Source organism: Mirounga leonina, unplaced genomic scaffold, assembly GCF_011800145.1.
Source record: "Mirounga leonina isolate KUSES-001 unplaced genomic scaffold, KU_Mleo_1.0 Mir_53, whole genome shotgun sequence".
NCBI lineage: Eukaryota > Metazoa > Chordata > Mammalia > Carnivora > Phocidae > Mirounga > Mirounga leonina.
Window position 1 is genome coordinate 43,487,432 of NW_023270807.1, and position 11,786 is coordinate 43,499,217.

Sequence of the window (11,786 nt, forward strand, 5' to 3'; positions counted from 1 at the left end):
TTTGTAACTTGATCTGGGAAGGAGCCATATCGTAATTGGGGGCCAGGGATGCCAGAAGCCGCCCAGAGTCACAGGACCGCGCCGCACGTGGGCTAGGGCTCGCACTCTTCTCCATTCCTTTCCTTACCCTTTCCCATTCCCTTCCTTCTCCTTGTACATACTCTTCTTCTTCCCTCTCCCTCTGATTTGGGTCAATAAAAATAATAAATTATAATCTGCAAGATTACAAAGTCTACAGGAATAAATGCAGCCAGCCACGGTCTGTCTGGCTGCGCTCTCGCGGGCTTCTCTGCGGAGTCTCGGGCTCAAGCAGCAAACGCAGGCCCCGCGGAGAACCGCAATTCCTCCCTGCTCCCTTCTGTCGCAAATAGCACACACAGCATCTTCGCACGGGTTGGCGCCTGTTTACCATTCTTCTCTTCAACAACCAGTCTGTTCCACAGTTCTGATTTTTCGAGACTGAGTCCTTCTACAAAAGCACTCCAGCTGCCTACGGAAGAGCCCTTCGAGGCTCCAGGGGACCCAGAGAGATTCTCCAGTAGTGTTGGTTTTTAAATCAAGGCTCATTTCTCTCTGGGGCTTAGAGGAGGTGCGAGGTTTTGGTAAAGCCAAAGGAAAGTGTGCTCTGAGGTTAAGCTGGTCTTCATTCCTCCATTCCTCCCACCTCCAAGTTCTCCAGCTTGGAGAAGGGAAAAGAAGTGAAAGAAGGGGTTGTGAGGTGTCCAGAACAAAACGCACTCTGCTGGGCTAATGAGCTTCCCCATTCATGTCCAATTTCCAGCAGTATCTGCTCTGCCTCCAGACTATACTGCAATTATTTTTCACCCTGTGCTGAAAAAAATCTCTGCTTCATTTCCTCATTCAGTGACCCACACTCCTCCCACAGCCCTACAGTTAGGGGTTAGTAACAAAAATGTCCAAGAAGGACACACGTTCTCTATCACTAAAACCTGATTCAAACATAAGATGGCTTGAAGGAAGTAATGGAATTAACATCCAGATGTAAATAAATACCCAAGGATGGGTAGTTGGACCTTGCTGATACCAACATTGCAACAGGTTGATTTGGATATAAATCAAACTGAGACAATGAATCGGGAAATTAAATTATATCCTCTAAATAGGTAATGGGCATTTTAGTAGTTTATGCTATGGAAAATTATGTTTAAGTTGATTTTAAAAATATCTACCTTCATGTTCTTTGAATTAAATATTTAATACTATTTCCCTATAAACAAAGATTATCTTGAACCTGCTGCTTTACTAAAATGAATTGAAAATGGAAATAAGCGTCCCTAACTAGGCTCCACTTAAGAATTACTTGCTATGGTTTTTAGCTTTTTATAAAAATTATTACATCCTCTAATGGGCTGTAAATTGAGCCCTGTTCTCATTTTTCACAACTGTAGATACCAAAGTTCTTGAACAGTGGAAATTTTGTGCACATTTATATAATCTGCTGCAAGTGTAAACAATGAAGAATGTGACTGGGATTTATTCTTTTTGTACTGACGGATGAGACATTTCAGTTTCAGCTGAATGAAAAGATTTTTAACAGTAATTTAAAGTTAGCACAAGAATTGCACAAAAAGAAGTGGGCAATTGAAAAATAGTATTAGCAGTGGGAATGAACCCTGCATTTAAACACGTGAGCAAAAAAATTGACAACAAACTATGACATTTCTGCATGACTTTTGGTTTTGTTTTCTTTTCACTTTTAATTATGTGAACTCTTCCATCCTTTAAGAAGTATATCAGGAACAATTGAGATCAATGAAAAATGAAGATCTTAGAGTTCTTTTCCCTTTAAAAATATGAAGGGAAATACAAAAACATTAAACTTTGTCTTAAATAAAATAATCTTACTGTAATGTATTTCCAACCCGGGTTTTCAGGAAGAGCCAAATGAGAATCTTCAAGCAAAAGCCTAAAGAACAGTAATAACAAGAGGAACTCTACCCAAACATTTCAATGTTTTGGAAATGTTGCTTGTAAAGAATCCTTGGCATATACAATATTGCATTTCCAAATCCAGCCTCATGAAGAAAGAGGGAGGGAAAAAACCCAACTCAGGCCATTCGTAATAGGTGATGTAAATTTAGAATAACTAGCATTTCTAGAAAGACTTCTGCTTTTTTATGTTAACCTTTAGTCTTTGGTGCAGGTTCCTTCTCATATTACATAAAATGTACTTTAAGAAGCACTCACTACCTGCTACAGATGTCCAGGAAAAACTGAATTATAGAAGTCGGAAACATATGGCAGTTGCCTATTGCACAAGGAAGGTACATATGAAAGTTATAAATTTCTTTCTTTAAGTCAGCATTGTAAACGCATTTTATAGGGTTCACAGTATGTATTACATCTGTAGATTTAATTTTTGAAATATACGTTTTTGGAGATATTTGTGGTTTGGGATTCTAAGAGAAAGAACTCATCTTGATGTGTTAGAAATAAAGGGAAAAACAAAAAAATAAACATGTGGAGAAGCAAACACATTTCTTTTAATTTCCCAGCTGGTTATACTGAAAAGGACATCAGACCCTCTATTGGCAAAGGATGACCCACAACAGGGGTACTGCCCATCAGCATAGCATTCTGAATTTATTGAGATCCCTCTTCGAAGAAGCAGAGATGTCAACTTGGGGAAATCCAGGTTGGGGCCGATATAAAAACCACCAGATTAAGAATTGGATCACAAATGTCAAAAACGCAGCAGTTCACTTTACTCTTAAGAATGAAAAAAAAAAATGCCCAACTACTTGCTGATCTTTTTCCCATCAAAAGATTAAATTTTATTTCATTTAACACCTTTGAAACTACATACTTTGATTGCAAGCATAATATTATATATTCAGTATTATCAATAGATACCAAGTATTATCAACTACCAAAGTATCATCCCTTAAGCTTCAAAGGTATTTTAAAATAATCCTTCCAATTTTCTACCTGAAGCCCCCTGTGGTATCTTTAAATTTAATTTTAGTTCGTGGGTTTTAAAAGTCACAGCTCTCTTGTTCAAGTTTATTTGGAGAAATATAAGAAGCAAGTTATGTACAAGGACTTGGTCAAAAAAGGAGTTTAAACAAATATATACTTGTTTAAATACCCTAAAAGTGGGGCAAGTGCCTACAGGTAAGGTCCCTGTGGGTTCAGGTCAAGAAAACCGTCCTCAGATTTCCGCTGTGAAAGCAGGAGGCTGATCTCCCCTTCGTTGTGCTAGAATGAAATTTACTTGGGGATAGAAATAATGCAGAATAATAGCAGATGCACCCTTCCCCGGCATAAGTTTTATATGGTTGTGTTTTGAGTTTCCTTTTACGATCAACTGTTGAGTGGTCGCCTGCATGGATTTTCTCTTCTTTTCCAGTTCCTGCCTTACCGAAGGCTAGTCATGGCTAGGCTTTAAACTACTTGGTCTAAGTGGGGCGGTAAGAAATTGAGCTTTCATTATTGGGGGCTTCCACATAGGCGGGGGAAAGGAATCTCTGAGACGCAGAAAAATATCAGATTCTTTTCTATCTATTCACAGAACTTTGTGAACAAAGAGAGTGCCAGGGTAATTTCTAATTTCCTTTTTTTTCCAAGTGTTAGGTCACTTCCGAGCTCTCACCCAGTCCTTCCCAAACTGTTCTGACCCCTCTCGTTAACATTTATAATTAGACCTCTTCAAGGAGACCCCGAAAACAGCATTTATAAGTCATTATTGTTTAGTAACAAAAACAGCAATAACGGTAAAAAGAAATAAATCATTTCAGTTTCCGGGGCACCCTAGAATTTCTGGGACGGATCCGGCTGGTAAAACATTTAGGAATTCACATTCCCGATGAGCTTCCACGCTTAAAATTAAAATCCAGTCTGGGTTTCTAAAGCTCATTTTGCTTTGGTCAATTTCTGCGTTTTCTTTCATTTTGTTTGCGTTCCCTTCTGGGTTTGGTGCTTCCCCCCGCCCCTTTGCCGAAGACAATCTGATTTACAGTTTGAGAGTTGCATTTCTGTTTAGAAGGTGAAACGTCCAAGTCAGTTAGCCAAATTATTCCCCGACGGCTCCAATATTGCGCCAGAGTCCCAGAGTCAGTTATTTTTATGTCTGACTGTATTTCAAATGTGCAGGGTGATAAATAAGACCCGCCTCGAGCTGCAAACTATCTCAGTATGATGAAGAACAATTGACAAAAATTAACCCAGCCAAAGCGTTGGGGTTTTCGCGAGCCGCTGGGGCATAAATCAGCATCGCGGGCGGCTCCGGGAAGCAGCGCGCTCGGAGCGGTGCGCCGCAGCACGCCGCAGCGACTTTCAGCAGCCGCTGGGCTCGCCTGGCCGGAGTGAGTGCGCTTGGCCGCGGGGATCCGAGTGGGGACAGGACTCGGTCCCGGGTTCAGAGTCATCCCAGAAGGGACACACTGGCGGAGAAAGGCATGACTACGCCTCAGCGACCCCCCTAATTCACCAGTGGGGTGTGTGTGTGTGTGTGTGTGTGTAAAATCAAAGAGGACTAAGGGAGGCAAACTTGGCATGGGGTGTGTGTGTCGGGGGGAGGGGTGATGATCAGGGAGTAACAACCTCGACAGTGTCTGGATCCCGGAGGAGTTTCTCTGCTCAAGTCACTTGAAAGGCATATTCGTCTTAGCTTAACAATTAAACTCTTTTTACGGGAAATCAAGGGTGGCTCCCTGGGAAGCTCTCCGCCGCGGCGCCGTAGTTGCTCTACTTGCTCGGAGTGTCCGGAGCCCGCCTGCGCATTCACTTCCCAGTGCACACGCCCTATTTCGGAACCCCACTCCCGCCCAGCCCGCGCCCTCCTCCTCGGAGCGAGGTGGCAGGCCACGGCGCCCCGGGACCTGCTGGTCAGGCAAGGCAAGGGGCGCCCAGACCAGGCGCCGCCAGCCCTCGCCACCTGTTGGAACGGTGAAGCCAGACCTCGCGCTGCGGGTGGCGGCGACGCCGGGCTACGGGCCGATTCGCGCTCAGCGGCCAAAGTGAATTCGGGCCGCGGAGCCGCGGGTTTCTGTTGTAAGTGCAAAGAACAACCCTCTCGGTGCTAAGTGCACAGTAGTGCGAACAATAAATAGATCATTTCTTGGGGCGTCTGCCCTGAAAAGGCCCCCGCTGTTCAGTGGCCGCTGGGAGTTATTGATTACTGTGGGCGACCGCGGCCCCCCTGCACCTCCCCTTGCTAGCGAGAAGGGTGCGCGGCCTCGGCCACCGCCTGGCGCGGCGTCTGGCTCCTGCGAGCGAACGAATAATAAAGATCATCAAATCCCTCAAAAACCTCCCCGGACCGTTAAAGCCGCACCACCGTACCGGGGCAGCCTTGGAGGCGAGGAGGACCCCCAGGGTTAACGAATGTGGCCTGTGTGCGTGTGCGCGCGCCCCTGAGCGCGCGCGCAAGCGCGCGTATGTGGATTCTTCTCAGGCTATCAATCTGGGTTACCGCAGTAGAGCCGAGGAGGGAATGGAGTGGGGGAGAGAAGGCTATTCTTGTCTAATATTTGAATTAAGAATTCTGTTTAAAAACTCGGCTACAGAGCAAAGAGAGTGAAAAACCTAAAACCCCCCACCTTCCGCGGGGAGCTTTAATTCTGGGGCAGCGCAGGCCACGCTTTTCTGCGGCAGCGCCCGGGAGTTGGGCGCCCACCGCACTCGCTGGTGAGGTCCTGCAGCCGCGTCCGGGAGAGCCTGGGCCTCTTTGTGGCTCGGAGGCTCTGCGACGCACGCCCCTTCTCGCGCTCCGCCCCGCGGTCCCCGGCCCTCGCCGACCTCCGCAGCCGCGCCGCCCACCGCTTCCTGACCGCCGGGTGTAAACCCGAATCCACCCCGACCTCAGGCCTCGGCCTGCGCCCTGGCCGGTGGTCCGCCCCTCCAGAGCGCTCAGGGACGGGCAGAGGGGTGGCGGCAGACCGAGCTGCGCTCCCGACGCGATGCCGCACGTATTTGTTTCGTGACCTTGACCATGTCCCAGCCTTAACCTCCTCAATGTTACAACTGGGATAATAATTCTTGCGGGGCTCGCCCGCTGGGTGGTGGGGTAATATATTCCGGTGGGGAGGGAGGGGGATTGGCAGAGAGACTGTCAACTATCCCGCTGTGTGCCTGTTTTCAGCCCGCCCAGAATTTTGAAGTAATTCAGGCCCTGGCCTGCGACCTCCTCCAGGGAGGGGCTCGTGGGCGTTTAGGCTCCGCGGAGCCCGCCATACTTCGGGCGGGTGGGCGCAGCCGGAGCGCCGGGTGGGGGCACAGGGCGCCCTCGGCAGCGTCGGCCGCACTGCCCCCGGCCCGAGGCCGAGCAGCCTCGTCCAGCCTGTCCGGCAGGCTCGGGCTCGGCCCCGGCCCCGCGCCCTGTACTCGGCTCCGAGCTGACCACCCCCCCCCCCAACCTCGTCGCCGCGGGCAGTAGCCGTGGACTCCGCAGCCCTAGGGGGGAGCTTGAGCTGGGCGCCGGCCGACACAACTTAGGCTGAAACGGAAGTCGTGTAGGTTGTCCTGATCTGCGGGCGAGATGAAGGCGACCCCGAGTCGCGCAGGAGAACCAGCCTCAGAGAAGGCATTGGCTTCTGACTCCGTCAGACCTACGTGGGGAGGCTCTAAAGGAAGAAGTCTCCCAACCCTTCACAAAAATATAAAACCATCTGGAAAAGGAAGCATCTACTGGATGGAAGGAGACTATTGCAAATGAAAGGTAATTAGAAGGAGGAACCTGAAAGGAACAGTAACACACGTTTTCTTTGCACTCGAGTGCAGGTAAACCCGAGTTTTAATTATATAAGGCAACCCTCAAACAGAAGACTTAAATCTCCCCAAGCCCTGGGGCAGCCAGCAGAGATTTCTCAGTCAGCTTCCCACGACGTGTTACCATTACCATCGCCCCAGATATGGGTTAGGAATGCACTTCTCCCCCATTGCCATTGCCATTTAAAAGCCCAGAGCACACCACCTAATAACTTTGACTTCTCTCATTAATGAGGTTCTCTTTTGTTTTGTTATTGCTGTTTAGAAAGGCATATTTCACAAGTTTTTAAGTAGGTCAGCTGTTTCAAACTGCCCCATCTTGAGTCATAGCAGACCAAAAAATAATGCAACATAACCTGTGTATGGGGTAATGATCTAAGATGGTTATGGGCTCTCAGTTGCATAGTTATTTCTAAGAAGACTCCGTTTAAAAAAAAAAAGAAACACATTTTGGGGCAGTTACAGTTACATTAGTACATATTGTGGATATAAGCTTGCAGTTAGAGAAAAATTATTAGAAACAGCTGTGACGTTAATGTTTCGAAACCCAGAGTACTCAGTATGCTCAGTATCTACTTTTCATCATAATCTTTTCTTGTGCATCCACATAATGCACTACTCTCTGTGTATAATACAAGACACTTGTTTAATAAAGCAAGTGATTGTCTGTGTCAGGGAGATTTGGTCCTCTCTCCCTCTCCCAGTCCATATGCAGAGCAGATCAAAGACCTGAGTTACCTCTGTCTTTCCAAAGACAGCCAGATGGTGTCTTGATTTTTTTTTCTTTTTTTCAGATTTGCTAGCAATAGAATTCAAAGGACTAAAGAATCTGTGTGATGCTACAGATGAAAGCTCTATCCAGGTAAGTTATGTTTTAATTAATATCATTCATACCTTATCTTATTCCACTAAAGTTTTGAGGAGTCTCATGAGAATCCATATAAGAAATAAATACAAAAATGATGAATAAGTGATTAGAACAAGATAAAATAGAAATAGCAATCTTGGGTCAAGATGAGAAAAAAATAAGAACCCTGATATGTATGTGGAGTACTAGACAGTTATTAAAGAGGAACTTTAAATTTGTCTCTGAGCCTCCTAGGAGCAAAAGTGAAACATGATTCTCATTGAACACAAGAAGAAAGCATAGAAGTTCCTTACAGTATGCAAGGTATTCCCTAAGATGGTGGTGGTGGTGATAACAATGATACTCGAATGCTCCATTTGTAACCAACTGCTTCCCTCCTCCACAAGCCCCCACACACTCAGATACTCTTCTGGGATATTTTTATTTTGTTACAGTTAAAATAAAGCTCTTTCTCTACATAGAGGCAGTTTGGTGTCTGGAAGGAACTTTGGAATCAGAAAGACCTGAATTCAATGCTGGCTTCTGCACTTAGGGTTCTGCTGTAACCCTTGGCAAGGCACTTAATCTCTCTCTCTCTGAGAGCCAATTTTCTTTATAAAACGGGGACAGTCTATCCCATAGGCTTATAGAGAGGGTATTCCAGAGCCTGGCACTAAGCGACTTTTTTTTTTGTAAGTGTTAGGTTATTACTGCTGTTTTTTATTGTCATAAACATAACACAAATGTTAGTTTCCTTTCTCCTTTTCCACAGCAATATAGTATTCTACTATATTTTGGGTACTACTACTTTGGGGCTTCAGAGCAAGTAAGAATACCAAAGTTTGGACTTGAAAATCTGTTAGTCGAGTTAAATGAAGAAGGTCTCTGAGTCCCCTTACTCTCCTTACTTGCCCATAGTCGGTTAAATTTCTGGAAAGAGAAGGGGATGTTGGTAAGATAGGCATTGCCGTGCAGCAGCAAGGGTAGGAGTGGTTCAGTCCCTGAGGCTGCAGGTCTCTTGTGGGTTCTGGACAGCAGTCCCACTCCTAATCACCAGTGAATGGCAGTTGTCAGGATCACTTGATATTGGGATAAGTCACTACATGAATGAGTTCCAAGAGGAGGTAGATAGATCTCTGAGTATTATGTTGGAGGGGATGGGAGCACGAAGGTTTTACAGGTCACTACAGAAAAGTCAGTATTCCATTAAATATCGGGCGTTGGGACCAGGAGCAAAAAACCAAGTGACACTCCCCTTTCCCCCATCCTCCCTCACTCTGTCTCTTACTGTGTAGACCTTTTAAACTGAGTACTTGCTGAGAACCCAGCACTGGTTCTAGGTTTTATGGAGACAAGTTCTCTGTCCTGGATCCACCACCTAAGATTATCCAGACAATTGGCCTCTGAGATCTCTTTTTGTCCCTCTTCCATCTGCTCAATACCCACGAAACTGTCACCCCTCTCCTCCTGCTAAATCTTGCAGGTTGGTAATGGGTTAAATATATCAATCTAGTGTATGTAAGTCTCTCTGTTTTCTGAGGTTAGTTTTATCTTAGAAGAGTATGGAAATGCACATGTATGCCTTTGACCTGCTCTGCTAGATTGTAAGCTTCCCAAGCTCATGAACTTCCTCATGTTGATGCATTGATTGGCTGAATCTAGAACAGCAGGTAATTTGTTTCAGGCAGCCCCTTGACTAAACTGCCAAGAAGCAGCATAGCATAGCAGGGTGGGCAAAGACTTGGATTTGGAAGAAAAGGCCTCAAGGCTTTGTTGGCTCCATCACTGGCTCCATGAACTTGTGTCATCATCTAACATCCTTAGCTTCCACCTGAAGTATTTAGATGACGTGATCTCAATCATGCTGCACACACCCATACTTTATGATCCTGAATCCAACTGAGAGTAATCTCATCTTCTTCTGAATTAACCCTCACAGCATTTTGTTTCTTCATCTTTTGGGCACATAACACATTCTTCTTACATTAAACTTACTGGAAACTATTTCTTATCTCCTCCATCATACCATAAGTTGGCCCCATGGGTGCAGGAACAATGTCTACATGAGAGTTTCCAAAAGAGCTATTCCAGTATTTTGCACCACTGTACTCAATAAATATTTTTGAGTGAATAAAATCTTACCCTTTATTCATAACATCCGCTAGCTTGAGGTAAAAGAGGAAGGCTGAACTTTGGGAGGGCTGGTGCACATAGGTCTCCTTCTCTGCCACATCCTGCTGTCTTATCTTCATGTCAGCCCAGGTGCACAGTTAGGCCTGTCTTTCTCCTTTGTGGGGTACAGGCCAAATGATCTAGAACAAATATCCAGACCCTTTCCTTAGCAGATGCACAGAATGTGACAGAAGGAAAACAGGCTTTATGATGACAAGAGAGAGGCATATGAAGAAGATTTTTTTCCCCTAGTGAGTGTAGATAGTAGGTATGAGCAATGTGGTAGGCAGCCAGCAATGGGATCTACCCATCCCATGAAGGGGGACCAGCAAAGCCTGCCTATTCCTGTGGCATGATTTTCTTGTTCATGTTTGCCAACTCCCTGAAGCTCTCCCAGTGAAAGGGAGGTGGAAAGGAGGAGTGAGAAGACAGCCATATTCTGTTAAAATGTGTGCATCTGGATTCCTCTTCTGGCTTTAATGGATTCCAGAATATGGTTATATGCAGAACCAGTAAACTGTCTTCTAGAACAGTCCTGTTAGGAGAAGGATACAGTAAATTCTCACAATTTCCTTGCTTCTTGCACTGTTTGGATCATTGGGCCTGCAGCCCTGCCCCTTCCTCAGTCCTCAACGCTTACCTTAAACCGGAGCTCCTCCAAGCCTCCCTTCATGCCTTGGCCCTCCCAGAGCCTCAGCCTGCCCCAGCTGGCTCAACATTCCTGTTCTTCTGCCTTGGAAGACTGGTGCTTCTGGAGCTTCTTCTGCTATTGCTCACTGCCCCCAAATTACTGATACGCTCTCCATGGTCATCCCAATTTCTCATTGCCAGGCCTGGGTACACCCTTGGGTTTTGCACGCTGGAGGCCCTGCTGAAGTTTGCCTTCTTACCTGTATTGAATTGAGCTGTGGTGGTCCAGATTACTTGCCTTTTCCTCCTGCTGTGGATTCTTATTCTTTTCCCAGCCCCACTCCCACACAGCAGTGAAAGTCCCTTTTCGTGAGTTAGTGCACTCTGGCTCTTCCTTTTAAAGCGCCCCCCCCCCCCCCCCCCACGCCTTGCTTCTTCTCCGAGAGAACACCAAATGGCGGATGACGCTGGTGCTGCGGGGGCCCCGGGCCCCCTGGAATGGGAGGCTGCGGCGGCTTCCGCGGAGGCTTCGGCAGCGGCGTCCGGGACCGCGGTGGCGGCCGTGGTCGGGGCCGGGGTCGAGGCCGCGGAGCTCGCTGAGGCAAGGCCGAGGACAAGGAGTGGATCCCCGTCACCAGGCTGGGCCACCTGGTAAAGGACATGAAAATCAAGTCCCTGGAGAAGATCTATCTCTTCTCTCTGCCTATCAAGGAATCTGAGATTATTGATTTCTTCCTGGGCGCATCCCTCAAGGACGAGGTTCTGATCATGCCTGTGCAAAAGCAGACCCGTGCTGGCCATCGGACCAGGTTCAAGGCGTTTGTTGCCATCGGAGATTACAACGGACACGTCGGCCTGGGTGTCAAGTGCTCCAAGGAGGTCACCACTGCCATCCGTGGGTCCATCATCCTGGCCAAGCTTTCCATCGTCCCCGTGAGGTGAGGCTACTGGGGGAACAAGATCGGCAAGCCCCACACTGTCCCATGCAAGGTGACTGGCCGCTGTGGCTCTGTGCTGGTGCGTCTCATCCCCGCCCCGGAGGCACTGGCATTGTTTCAGCCCCTGTGCCCAAGAAGCTACAGATGATGGCGGGTATCAACGACTGCCACACCTTGGCCAGAGGCTGCACTGCCACCCTGGGGAACTTTGCTAAGGCTACTTTTGATGCCATCTCCAAGACCTACAGCTATCTCACCCCTGACCTCTGGAAGGAGACAGTGTTCACCAAGTCTCCATAACAGGAATTCACTGACCATCTTGTGAAGACCCACACCAGAGTCTCCGTGCAGAGGACCCAGGCTCCAGCTGTGGCCACCACCTAGTTTTATACAAGAAAATAAAGTGAACTAAAGCTTGTTAATAAATAAATAAATAAATAAATAAATAAATAAATAAATAAATAAATAAA

At 46.8% G+C, this 11,786-nt stretch overlaps 1 long non-coding RNA gene and 1 pseudogene across 2 annotated transcripts in view; both read left to right on the forward strand.

The window, feature by feature from the left end:
* The first annotated feature begins 5,398 nt into the window (after nt 1-5,398).
* The window catches only part of LOC118001195, a 76,772-nt gene continuing 70,384 nt past the window's right edge, over nt 5,399-11,786 (forward strand). The window contains exons 1-2 of one of the 2 annotated variants that reach the window (XR_004676641.1): nt 5,399-6,679; nt 7,524-7,591. This is a non-coding gene — a long non-coding RNA (uncharacterized LOC118001195). The remainder of the gene's footprint in view (nt 6,680-7,523; nt 7,592-11,786) is intronic. The other variant, XR_004676640.1, reaches the window with a different exon arrangement.
* On the forward strand, nt 10,833-11,701 carry LOC118001194 (annotated as a pseudogene).